Here is a 12,129-nt window from a genome sequence, read left to right on the forward strand (position 1 = left end):
ACAAGGTGAGAGGCTGCAGCAGGGGCTGATCTGTGTCAAACATTTGTGAACAAGGACCACAGAGACACCAGGATTTACACAGTTGTGTCATCTGTCAGTCCAGGAAGTAGATGGTGACCCTGGATGATGTTGGAACAATGATGGCGCCGTCCTCAAAAATAAAATCTGAGACCTCTGACAGTGCGGCCCACCTAAAACTCACCCAGGTGGTTGGCCAGCTTGGGTGGGCCTGCTTTTGACTCAGATCACACATTCTGCGCTGGTTTGCGTCTTTGTAACCCGGACACTCCTGTGGATCTATGGCATCTGAAAGCCAAGCGTGGTGCTGACACTGGAAAGCTGTCCTTTCCCCGGAGTTCTCCTTGAAGCATTGCTCTTCGGATTGTCTTTGAGACCCCTCCCCCCCCCCCCGCGGTACGAGGAGGGTTAACATCTGCAGAGTCAGCGCCATGTAATCTTCCCGCGGGGGGAAATGCGGCGCTCTCGCAGTAGGGGCTGCGCTACCTCTGAACCGTCTCACCATTAAACGTTTTCCACACGTCGTAAAATCTTTTCCTTTTCATAAGCCGGCGCGTTTCTGATGTAAATTTGTTATTTGCGCAGCCTTTGAAATGTGTCAAATTCACTTCTAATTTAGCGCGCCGGCAAAATTCTTTTCTTTCCCCAAACAGTCTTTTCTGGCTCGTCCTCCTCCTCCTCTTTGACAGTTCAAATCCATTTTCATGTTGGAATCCATTGTTGTACCTAATGTATTCGGCGAGGGGATTTCAGCGCTGAAGGTTACTCCGCCAGCCGTAATCGAGGCGTATAATTGTGGAGGGCTTCATGACACCCCCGCCTGGAACGTTGCCTTTCATCTGCCCGCCGCAAATGGAGCAAAAACCTCTTATCGGAATTAACATCAAATGCCACTCGTGTTTTATATACGACCGCGGCAAAGAGGCCCCGTCCGCGGGCAGACCTGGGACAGCCAACCGGCCAGGAGGCCACTTCCAGGTTTGGTTCTCAGGGACAGGGCAGACCTGGGACAGCCAACCGGCCAGGAGGCCACTTCCAGGTTTGGTTCTCAGGGAAAGGTATGGTGATGACATCTGGCCGCGAATATCAGAGAACTCACCGGGACTTGATTGGCTGAACTCGGCTTGGAGAGCTTCTACTGGGCACCTTCAGACCCTCTGAGAGACGGAGGTGTCCAACATAGGAATCACCTAATGGGGCCCTCCGATAAGTGCATACTCCCTCGTTAACCCTTTAGATGCCATTCTCACCTTGGGGCAAACTTGGAGTCCTCCATTATTTAGTGTGACACTCAACTGAATGCCCCAACCCACAAAAACTGCCCCTTCCCTCTCCTACCACCAGAGAGACAAACCACATAAAGCCCAATCATACTTCCAGATATACAAGCTATGTACAACCCAGTGCTACCACCAGATAGACAACCCATACACCACCCAGTGCTACCACCAGATAGACAACCCATACACCACCCAGTCCTACCACCAGATAGACAACCCATACACCACCCAGTCCTACCACCAGATAGACAACCCATACACCACCCAGTCCTACCACCAGATAGACAACCCATACACCACCCAGTCCTACCACCAGATCAACAACCCATACACCACGCAGTCCTACCACCAGATAGACAACCCGTATACCACCCAGACCTATCACCAGATAGACAACCCATACACCACCCAGTCCTACCACCAGATAGACAACCCATACACCACCCAGTCCTACCACAGATAGACAACCCATACACCACCCAGCCCTACCACCAGATACACAACCCATACACCACCCAGTCCTACCACCAAATACTCAACCCATACACCACTCAGTTCTACCACCAGATAGACAACCCATACACCACCCAGTCCTACCACAGATAGACAACCCATACACCACCCAGTCCTACCACCAGATACACAACCCATACACCACCCAGTCCTTCCACAGATAGACAACCCATACACCACCCAGTCCTACCACCAGACAGACAACCCATACACCACCCAGTCCTACTACCAGATAGACAACCTATATCCAACCCACGTTTCTCATAGGTGGTGCTAGATCCGGGGTCCACATCAGGAGTAAACGTATCAGAATAAGACGGATCTATTTTAGGTGAAACTACCAACCAGTAATAAGTGAGGAACAACTAATAAACAGAACCCCAGACCAATACCACTTAGATCCTGGGATGGACCTTTATATTCGGAGTGTTTGGGTGACCCTTGGACACTGCATGGTGAGTAATCTAGATGGCACACTATAACCTGTCCCTGACCGGACGCTGTGCGTGGATTGTAAGCTCTTTGGTTCAGGGTATCTGCCTTTCAGGGAGCAGCGCCCAGGACACGCTTCACCTGTTTCCATGCTCACCGTGTGTACTGTGAGAAGATGGGGAAGGTGAGGAGGGTCGGATGGACAGTACGGCTGGGGACACGGAGGAGCTCTGACTTGGGCCGTAGTGATGTTGAAGATGGAATGCTCACCACGCCAGGAATGTTAATTGTAAGAAAAATTCAATAAACGCTTGTTTCTCTCTTCAGATTTTTTGGCTGCATATGAAAGGATTCGGGAATCAGCGAGGGAGGGGGGGTGTGCGTGTCCTTCCCTCGCATCAGTCACAAATTAGACACGACACACACTGGATCTGCCCGTGTAATTGCTGTCAGATACTCTGCCGGGGAAGACGGAAAAGATGAGGACGTGGCAGAGGCACCAGGACGCTCTGGGGAGTGCGCAGGACGGCGCTGCTAAATCAACGCCATCTACATCAACGCCATCTACACAGAGCCATCTACACAGAGCCATCTACACAGAGCCATCTACACCAACGCCATCTACACCAACGCCATCTACACAGAGCCATCTACACAGAGCCATCTACACCAACGCCATCTACACCAACGCCATCTACACCAACGCCATCTACACCAACGCCATCTACACAGAGCCATCTACACCAACGCCATCTACACCAACGCCATCTACACCAACGCCATCTACACCAGAGCCATCTACACCAACGCCATCTACACAGAGCCATCTACACAGAGCCATCTACACCAACGCCATCTACACCAACGCCATCTACACCAACGCCATCTACACAGAGCCATCTACACCAACGCCATCTACACAGAGCCATCTACACCAACGCCATCTACACAGAGCCATCTACACCAACGCCATCTACACAGAGCCATCTACACAGAGCCATCTAGGCCAACGCCATCTACACCAACGCCATCTACACCAACGCCATCTACACCAACGCCATCTACACAGAGCCATCTACACCAACGCCATCTACACCAACGCCATCTACACAGAGCCATCTACACCAACGCCATCTACACCAACGCCATCTACACCAACGCCATCTACACCAACGCCATCTACACCAACGCCATCTACACAGAGCCATCTACACCAACGCCATCTACGCCAATGCCATCTACACAGAGCCATCTACACAGAGCCATCTACGCCAACGCCATCTAGGCCAACGCCATCTACACAGAGCCATCTAGGCCAACGCCATCTACACAGAGCCATCTAGGCCAACGCCATCTACACAGAGCCATCTACACCAACGCCATCTACACCAACGCCATCTACACCAACGCCATCTACACCAACGCCATCTACACCAGAGCCATCTACACAGAGCCATCTACACCAGAGCCATCTACACCAACGCCATCTACATCAACGCCATCTACACAGAGCCATCTACACCAGAGCCATCTACATCAACGCCATCTACACAGAGCCATCTACACCAGAGCCATCTACACCAGAGCCATCTACACCAACGCCATCTACACAGAGCCATCTACACAGAGCCATCTACACCAACGCCATCTACACAGAGCCATCTACACCAACGCCATCTACACAGAGCCATCTACACAGAGCCATCTACACCAACGCCATCTACACAGAGCCATCTACACAGAGCCATCTACACCAACGCCATCTACACCAACGCCATCTACATCAACGCCATCTACACAGAGCCATCTACACAGAGCCATCTACACAGAGCCATCTACACCAACGCCATCTACTCAGAGCCATCTACACCAACGCCATCTACACAGAGCCATCTACACCAACGACATCTACACCAACTCCATCTACACAGAGCCATCTACACCAACGCCATCTACACAGAGCCATCTACACCAACGCCATCTACACCAACGCCATCTACACCAACGCCATCTACACAGAGCCATCTACGCCAACGCCATCTACACAGAGCCATCTAGGCCAACGCCATCCACACAGAGCCATCTACACAGAGCCATCTACACCAGAGCCATCTACACCAGAGCCATCTACACAGAGCCATCTTCACAGAGCCATCTACACCAGAGCCATCTACGCCAACGCCATCTACGCCAACGCCATCTACACAGAGCCATCTAGGCCAACGCCATCTACGCCAACGCCATCTACACAGAGCCATCTACACCAACGCCATCTACACAGAGCCATCTACACCAACGCCATCTACACAGAGCCATCTACACAGAGCCATCTACACCAGAGCCATCTACACCAGAGCCATCTACACCAGAGCCATCTACACCAACGCCATCTACACCAACGCCATCTACACCAACGCCATCTACACAGAGCCATCTACACCAGAGCCATCTACACCAACGCCATCTACACCAGAGCCATCTACATCAACGCCATCTACACAGAGCCATCTACACAGAGCCATCTACACAGCCATCTACACCAACGCCATCTACACAGAGCCAGCTACACCAACGCCATCTACACAGAGCCATCTACACCAACGCCATCTACACAGAGCTATCTACACAGAGCCATCTACACCAACGCCATCTACACCAACGCCATCTACACAGAGCCATCTACACCAACGCCATCTACACAGAGCCATCTACACCAACGCCATCTACACCAACGCCATCTACACCAACGCCATCTACACCAACGCCATCTACACCAACGCCATCTACACCAACGCCATCTACACCAACGCCATCTACACAGAGCCATCTACACCAACGCCATCTACACCAACGCCATCTACACCAACGCCATCTACACCAACGCCATCTACACAGAGCCATCTACACCAACGCCATCTACACAGAGCCATCTACACCAACGCCATCTACACAGAGCCATCTACACCAACGCCATCTACACCAACGCCATCTACACCAACGCCATCTACACCAACGCCATCTACACCAGCGCCATCTACACCAGCGCCATCTACACCAACGCCATCTACATCAACGCCATCTACACAGAGCCATCTACATCAACGCCATCTACAAAGAGCCATCTACACCAACGCCATCTACACCAACGCCATCTACACCAACGCCATCTACACAGAGCCATCTACACAGAGCCATCTACACCAACGCCATCTACGCCAACGCCATCTACACAGAGCCATCTACACAGAGCCATCTAGGCCAACGCCATCTACGCCAACGCCATCTAGGCCAACGCCATCTACACAGAGCCATCTAGGCCAACGCCATCTACACAGAGCCATCTACACCAACGCCATCTACACCAACGCCATCTACACCAACGCCATCTACACCAACGCCATCTACACCAGAGCCATCTACACCAACGCCATCTACATCAGAGCCATCTACACAGAGCCATCTACACAGAGCCATCTACACCAACGCCATCTACACCAACGCCATCTACACCAACGCCATCTACACCAACGCCATCTACACAGAGCCATCTACACAGAGCCATCTACACCAACGCCATCTACACCAACGCCATCTATACCAACGCCATCTACATCAACGCCATCTACACAGAGCCATCTACACAGAGCCATCTACACAGAGCCATCTACACCAACGCCATCTACTCAGAGCCATCTACACCAATGCCATCTACACAGAGCCATCTACACCAACGCCATCTACACCAACGCCATCTACACCAACGCCATCTACACCAACGCCATCTACACAGAGCCATCTACACCAATGCCATCTACACAGAGCCATCTACACCAACGCCATCTACACCAACGCCATCTACACCAACGCCATCTACACCAACGCCATTGCCATCTACACAGAGCCATCTAGGCCAACGCCATCCACACAGAGCCATCTACACAGAGCCATCTACACAGAGCCATCTACACCAGAGCCATCTACACAGAGCCATCTACACAGAGCCATCTACACCAGAGCCATCTACGCCAACGCCATCTAGGCCAACGCCATCTACGCCAACGCCATCTACACCAACGCCATCTACACCAACGCCATCTACACCAACGCCATCTACACCAACGCCATCTACACAGAGCCATCTACACCAGAGCCATCTACACCAGAGCCATCTACACAGAGCCATCTACACCAGAGCCATCTACACCAGAGCCATCTACACCAGAGCCATCTACACCAGAGCCATCTACACCAGAGCCATCTACACCAACACCATCTACACAGAGCCATCTACACCAACGCCATCTACACCAACGCCATCTACACCAGAGCCATCTACATCAACGCCATCTACACAGAGCCATCTACACAGAGCCATCTACACAGCCATCTACACCAACGCCATCTACACCAACGCCATCTACACAGAGCCATCTACACAGAGCCATCTACACCAACGCCATCTACACAGAGCTATCTACACAGAGCTATCTACACAGAGCCATCTACACCAACGCCATCTACACAGAGCCATCTACACCAACGCCATCTACACAGAGCCATCTACACCAACGCCATCTACACAGAGCCATCTACACCAACGCCATCTACACCAACGCCATCTACACCAACGCCATCTACACCAACGCCATCTACACCAACGCCATCTACACAGAGCCATCTACACAGAGCCATCTACACAGAGCCATCTACACCAACGCCATCTACACCAACGCCATCTACACCAACGCCATCTACACCAACGCCATCTACACCAGCGCCATCTACACCAACGCCATCTACACAGAGCCATCTACACCAACGCCATCTACACCAACGCCATCTACACCAACGCCATCTACACCAACGCCATCTACACCAACGCCATCTACACCAACGCCATCTACACCAACGCCATCTACACCAACGCCATCTACACAGAGCCATCTACACCAACGCCATCTACACCAACGCCATCTACACAGAGCCATCTACACCAACGCCATCTACACAGAGCCATCTACACCAACGCCATCTACACCAACGCCATCTACACCAACGCCATCTACACCAACGCCATCTACACCAACGCCATCTACACCAACGCCATCTACACCAGCGCCATCTACACCAGCGCCATCTACACCAGCGCCATCTACACCAGCGCCATCTACACCAACGCCATCTACACCAACGCCATCTACACAGAGCCATCTACAACAGAGCCATCTACACCAGAGCCATCTACACCAGCGCCATCTACACCAGCGCCATCTACACCAGCGCCATCTACACCAACGCCATCTACATCAACGCCATCTACACAGAGCCATCTACATCAACGCCATCTACAAAGAGCCATCTACACCAACGCCATCTACACCAACGCCATCTACACCAACGCCATCTACACAGAGCCATCTACACAGAGCCATCTACACCAACGCCATCTACGCCAACGCCATCTACACAGAGCCATCTACACAGAGCCATCTAGGCCAACGCCATCTACGCCAACGCCATCTAGGCCAACGCCATCTACACAGAGCCATCTAGGCCAACGCCATCTACACAGAGCCATCTACACCAACGCCATCTACACCAACGCCATCTACACCAGAGCCATCTACACCAACGCCATCTACATCAACGCCATCTACACAGAGCCATCTACACAGAGCCATCTACACAGAGCCATCTACACCAACGCCATCTACACCAACGCCATCTACACCAACGCCATCTACACCAACGCCATCTACACAGAGCCATCTACACAGAGCCATCTACACCAACGCCATCTACACCAACGCCATCTACACCAACGCCATCTATACCAACGCCATCTACATCAACGCCATCTACACAGAGCCATCTACACAGAGCCATCTACACAGAGCCATCTACACCAACGCCATCTACTCAGAGCCATCTACACCAATGCCATCTACACAGAGCCATCTACACCAACGCCATCTACACCAACGCCATCTACACCAACGCCATCTACACCAACGCCATCGCCATCTACACAGAGCCATCTAGGCCAACGCCATCCACACAGAGCCATCTACACAGAGCCATCTACACCAGAGCCATCTACACAGAGCCATCTACACAGAGCCATCTACACCAGAGCCATCTACGCCAACGCCATCTAGGCCAACGCCATCTACGCCAACGCCATCTACACCAACGCCATCTACACCAACGCCATCTACACCAACGCCATCTACACCAACGCCATCTACACCAACGCCATCTACACCAACGCCATCTACACCAGAGCCATCTACACCAGAGCCATCTACACCAGAGCCATCTACACCAGAGCCATCTACACCAGAGCCATCTACACCAGAGCCATCTACACCAGAGCCATCTACACCAACGCCATCTACACCAACGCCATCTACACCAACGCCATCTACACCAACGCCATCTACACCAACGCCATCTACACCAGAGCCATCTACATCAACGCCATCTACACAGAGCCATCTACACAGAGCCATCTACACAGCCATCTACACCAACGCCATCTACACAGAGCCATCTACACAGAGCCATCTACACCAACGCCATCTACACAGAGCTATCTACACAGAGCCATCTACACCAACGCCATCTACACAGAGCCATCTACACCAACGCCATCTACACAGAGCCATCTACACCAACGCCATCTACACAGAGCCATCTACACCAACGCCATCTACACCAACGCCATCTACACCAACGCCATCTACACCAACGCCATCTACACAGAGCCATCTACACAGAGCCATCTACACCAACGCCATCTACACCAACGCCATCTACACCAACGCCATCTACACCAACGCCATCTACACCAACGCCATCTACACCAACGCCATCTACACCAGCGCCATCTACACCAACGCCATCTACACCAACGCCATCTACACCAACGCCATCTACACAGAGCCATCTACACCAGTGCCATCTACACCAGTGCCATCTACACCAGTGCCATCTACACAGAGCCATCTACACCAGCGCCATCTACAACAGCGCCATCTACAACAGCGCCATCTACATCAACGCCATCTACACAGAGCCATCTACATCAACGCCATCTACACAGAGCCATCTACATCAACGCCATCTACAAAGAGCCATCTACACCAACGCCATCTACACCAACGCCATCTACACCAACACCATCTACACAGAGCCGTCTACACCAACGCCATCTACACCAACGCCATCTACACCAACGCCATCTACACCAACGCCATCTACACAGAGCCATCTACACCAACGCCATCTACACCAACGCCATCTACACCAACGCCATCTACACAGAGCCATCTACACCAACGCCATCTACACCAACGCCATCTACACCAACGCCATCTACACCAACGCCATCTACACCAACGCCTTCTACACAGAGCCATCTACACAGAGCCATCTACACCAGTTCCATCTTCACAGAGCCATCTACACCAACGCCTTCTACACAGAGCCATCTACACAGAGCCATCTACACCAGTTCCATCTACACCAACGCCATCTACACCAACGCCATCTACACCAACGGCATCTACACCAACGGCATCTACACAGAGCCATCTACACAGAGCCATCTACACAGAGCCATCTACACCAGTTCCATCTTCACAGAGCCTCATCACCGCCAGGACTCCTGAAAGTTCACATCTCACATAGACGGACATTGAAGGATGCATCATATATATATAGATATAGATAGAACAGAGAGGGCTTTTGCCACCCCCCATCCCCACGCCTTGTCAGCCATCACTCGATGGTCTGATGATGTATAGACGGGTCTGAGAAGCTCAGAGGTGACTGAAGGCTAAGAAGACCCAGAGGGGACCACGGAGAGATGACATGGCATATGACAAGGAGCAGCAGGCAGAGTACACAGCACAGATCTGTTCATACTGTATATTGTATGGGGGCATGAGCAACTAATGAGTACAGAGTAGTCCCACGTGACCCGGCTATTGAGTACAGAGTAGTCCCACGTGACCCGGCTATTGAGTACAGAGTAGTCCCACGTGACTTGGCTATTGAGTACAGAGTAGTCCCACGTGACCCGGCTATTGAGTACAGAGTAGTCCCACGTGAGTACAGAGTAGTCCCACGTGACCCGGCTATTGAGTACAGAGTAGTCCCACGTGACCCGGCTATTGAGTACAGAGTAGTCCCACGTGACCCGGCTATTGAGTACAGAGTAGTCCCACGTGACCCGGCTATTGAGTACAGAGTAGTCCCACGTGACCTGGCTATTGACTACAGAGTAGTCCCAAGTGACCAAGCTATTGATTACAGAGTAGTCCCATGAGACCCAGCTATTGATTACAGAGTAGTCCCATGTGACCCGGCTATTGACTACAGAGTAGTCCGAAGTGACCCGGCTATGGATTACAGAGTAGTCCCACGTGACATGGGTATTGATTACTGAATAGTCCCAAGTCACCCGACAATTGAGTACAGACTGGTCCCATGTGACCCGGCTACTGAGTACAGACTGGTCCCAAGTGACCCGGCTACTGAGTACATAATAATCCCATTTGACCCGGCTACTGAGTACAGACTGGTCCCATGTGACCCGGCTACTGAGTACAGACTGGTCCCATGTGACCCGGCTACTGAGTACAGACTGGTCCCATGTGACCCGGCTACTGAGTACAGACTGGTCCCATGTGACCCGGCTACTGAGTACAGACTGGTCCCATGTGACCCGGCTACTGAGTACAGACTGGTCCCATGTGACCCGGCTACTGAGTACAGACTGGTCCCATGTGACCCAGCTACTGAGTACAGACTGGTCCCCGCCAATAGCCATCATGGATCTGCTAGGGTATAACACAGATATCCAGCAACGATATGAATGATCATTCATAATCAGCTCCTACCTTGGCCACTGGGGGCACCCTTCTTTGGCAGATTCCATCTCTGGCAAAATCCAGGTTCTGGATTGGTTGTCGGTAATGCAGGGGTGGGTCATGTCTACTCAGCCATTCCTATGGAGAGAGAGATGAGATGTCATTCTCAGCAACTACAACTCTCAGCATTCTCTGCCAAGAAGATCTTGGAGGCCATGCTGGGAAGGGGCTGGAAGGACGTTTGTCCAATCCCCAACCTTTAGTAATGGAAATACCAAATGTCTGAAAACCTATGACAGGTCCTCTTCATCGGGTCTAATTTCATAGGGAATTTTGGGGTGTATGGAGGGATGATCCCACAATGGTGACCAGTACCCCAAATCCATCTCGTAACCAGATTCCCCCATAAAGCCTCCCCCCCCCCTTCATCGATATAACAAGGTCATCAAGGACTTACTCCACCCTACAGCAGAAATCGCTCTTCCTGCATTCCGCCATCTTTTCTGGCTGATCAGCGCAATTTGACTGCATTCTGTGCCTTGGGGGCCATCCGGCAACATGATCCCCATCCAGGGTGGGGGAGGAGGAGGAGGTGGGGGGGTCATTCACCCGTGGACAATACACAAAGAGCGCAGATGGAGGCTGCAGAACACGAATGGCGTGCAGGTGTGCCGCGCTCCCTACCTGCTCTGTGCCGCTGAACCTTCCTGGAGTTCAAAGCTTGTGATAAGACGAATCTAATGGAGGCTCGGATCGCTTTTCATCACGTCTTCATCAAGGAGAGGCCTCCAATATCACCCTTCTTATCGGACGCACACATGACCTCCGACGCTCCACCACTCTAATGACAGTCCGCTGCGGGCGCTGAATGAGGAGCGCGGCCTGCCGGCCAATGAGAAACACGACCAACGATTATCACAGGAAATAGAAACAAAAACTTTGTATCACTTTATACAACAAACACTGCAAAGTACAATATTGTGTGCGAAGGGACCAGGAATACCATCTGG

The 12,129-nt window shown here is 51.9% G+C and overlaps 1 long non-coding RNA gene across 1 annotated transcript in view; it reads right to left on the reverse strand.

Moving 5' to 3' along the window:
* Positions 1-12,129, reverse strand: part of LOC149428560 (uncharacterized) — a 48,339-nt gene extending 36,210 nt beyond the window's left edge. Inside the window, exons 1-2 of the long non-coding RNA XR_016310715.1 lie at positions 11,804-12,129; positions 11,150-11,257 (exon numbers count right to left, since the gene is read on the reverse strand). This is a non-coding gene — a long non-coding RNA (uncharacterized LOC149428560). The remainder of the gene's footprint in view (positions 1-11,149; positions 11,258-11,803) is intronic.

Source organism: Staurois parvus, unplaced genomic scaffold, assembly GCF_062004578.1.
Source record: "Staurois parvus isolate SC_StPar_1 unplaced genomic scaffold, SC_StPar_1.0 ptg003134l, whole genome shotgun sequence".
Classification (NCBI taxonomy): Eukaryota; Metazoa; Chordata; class Amphibia; order Anura; family Ranidae; genus Staurois; species Staurois parvus.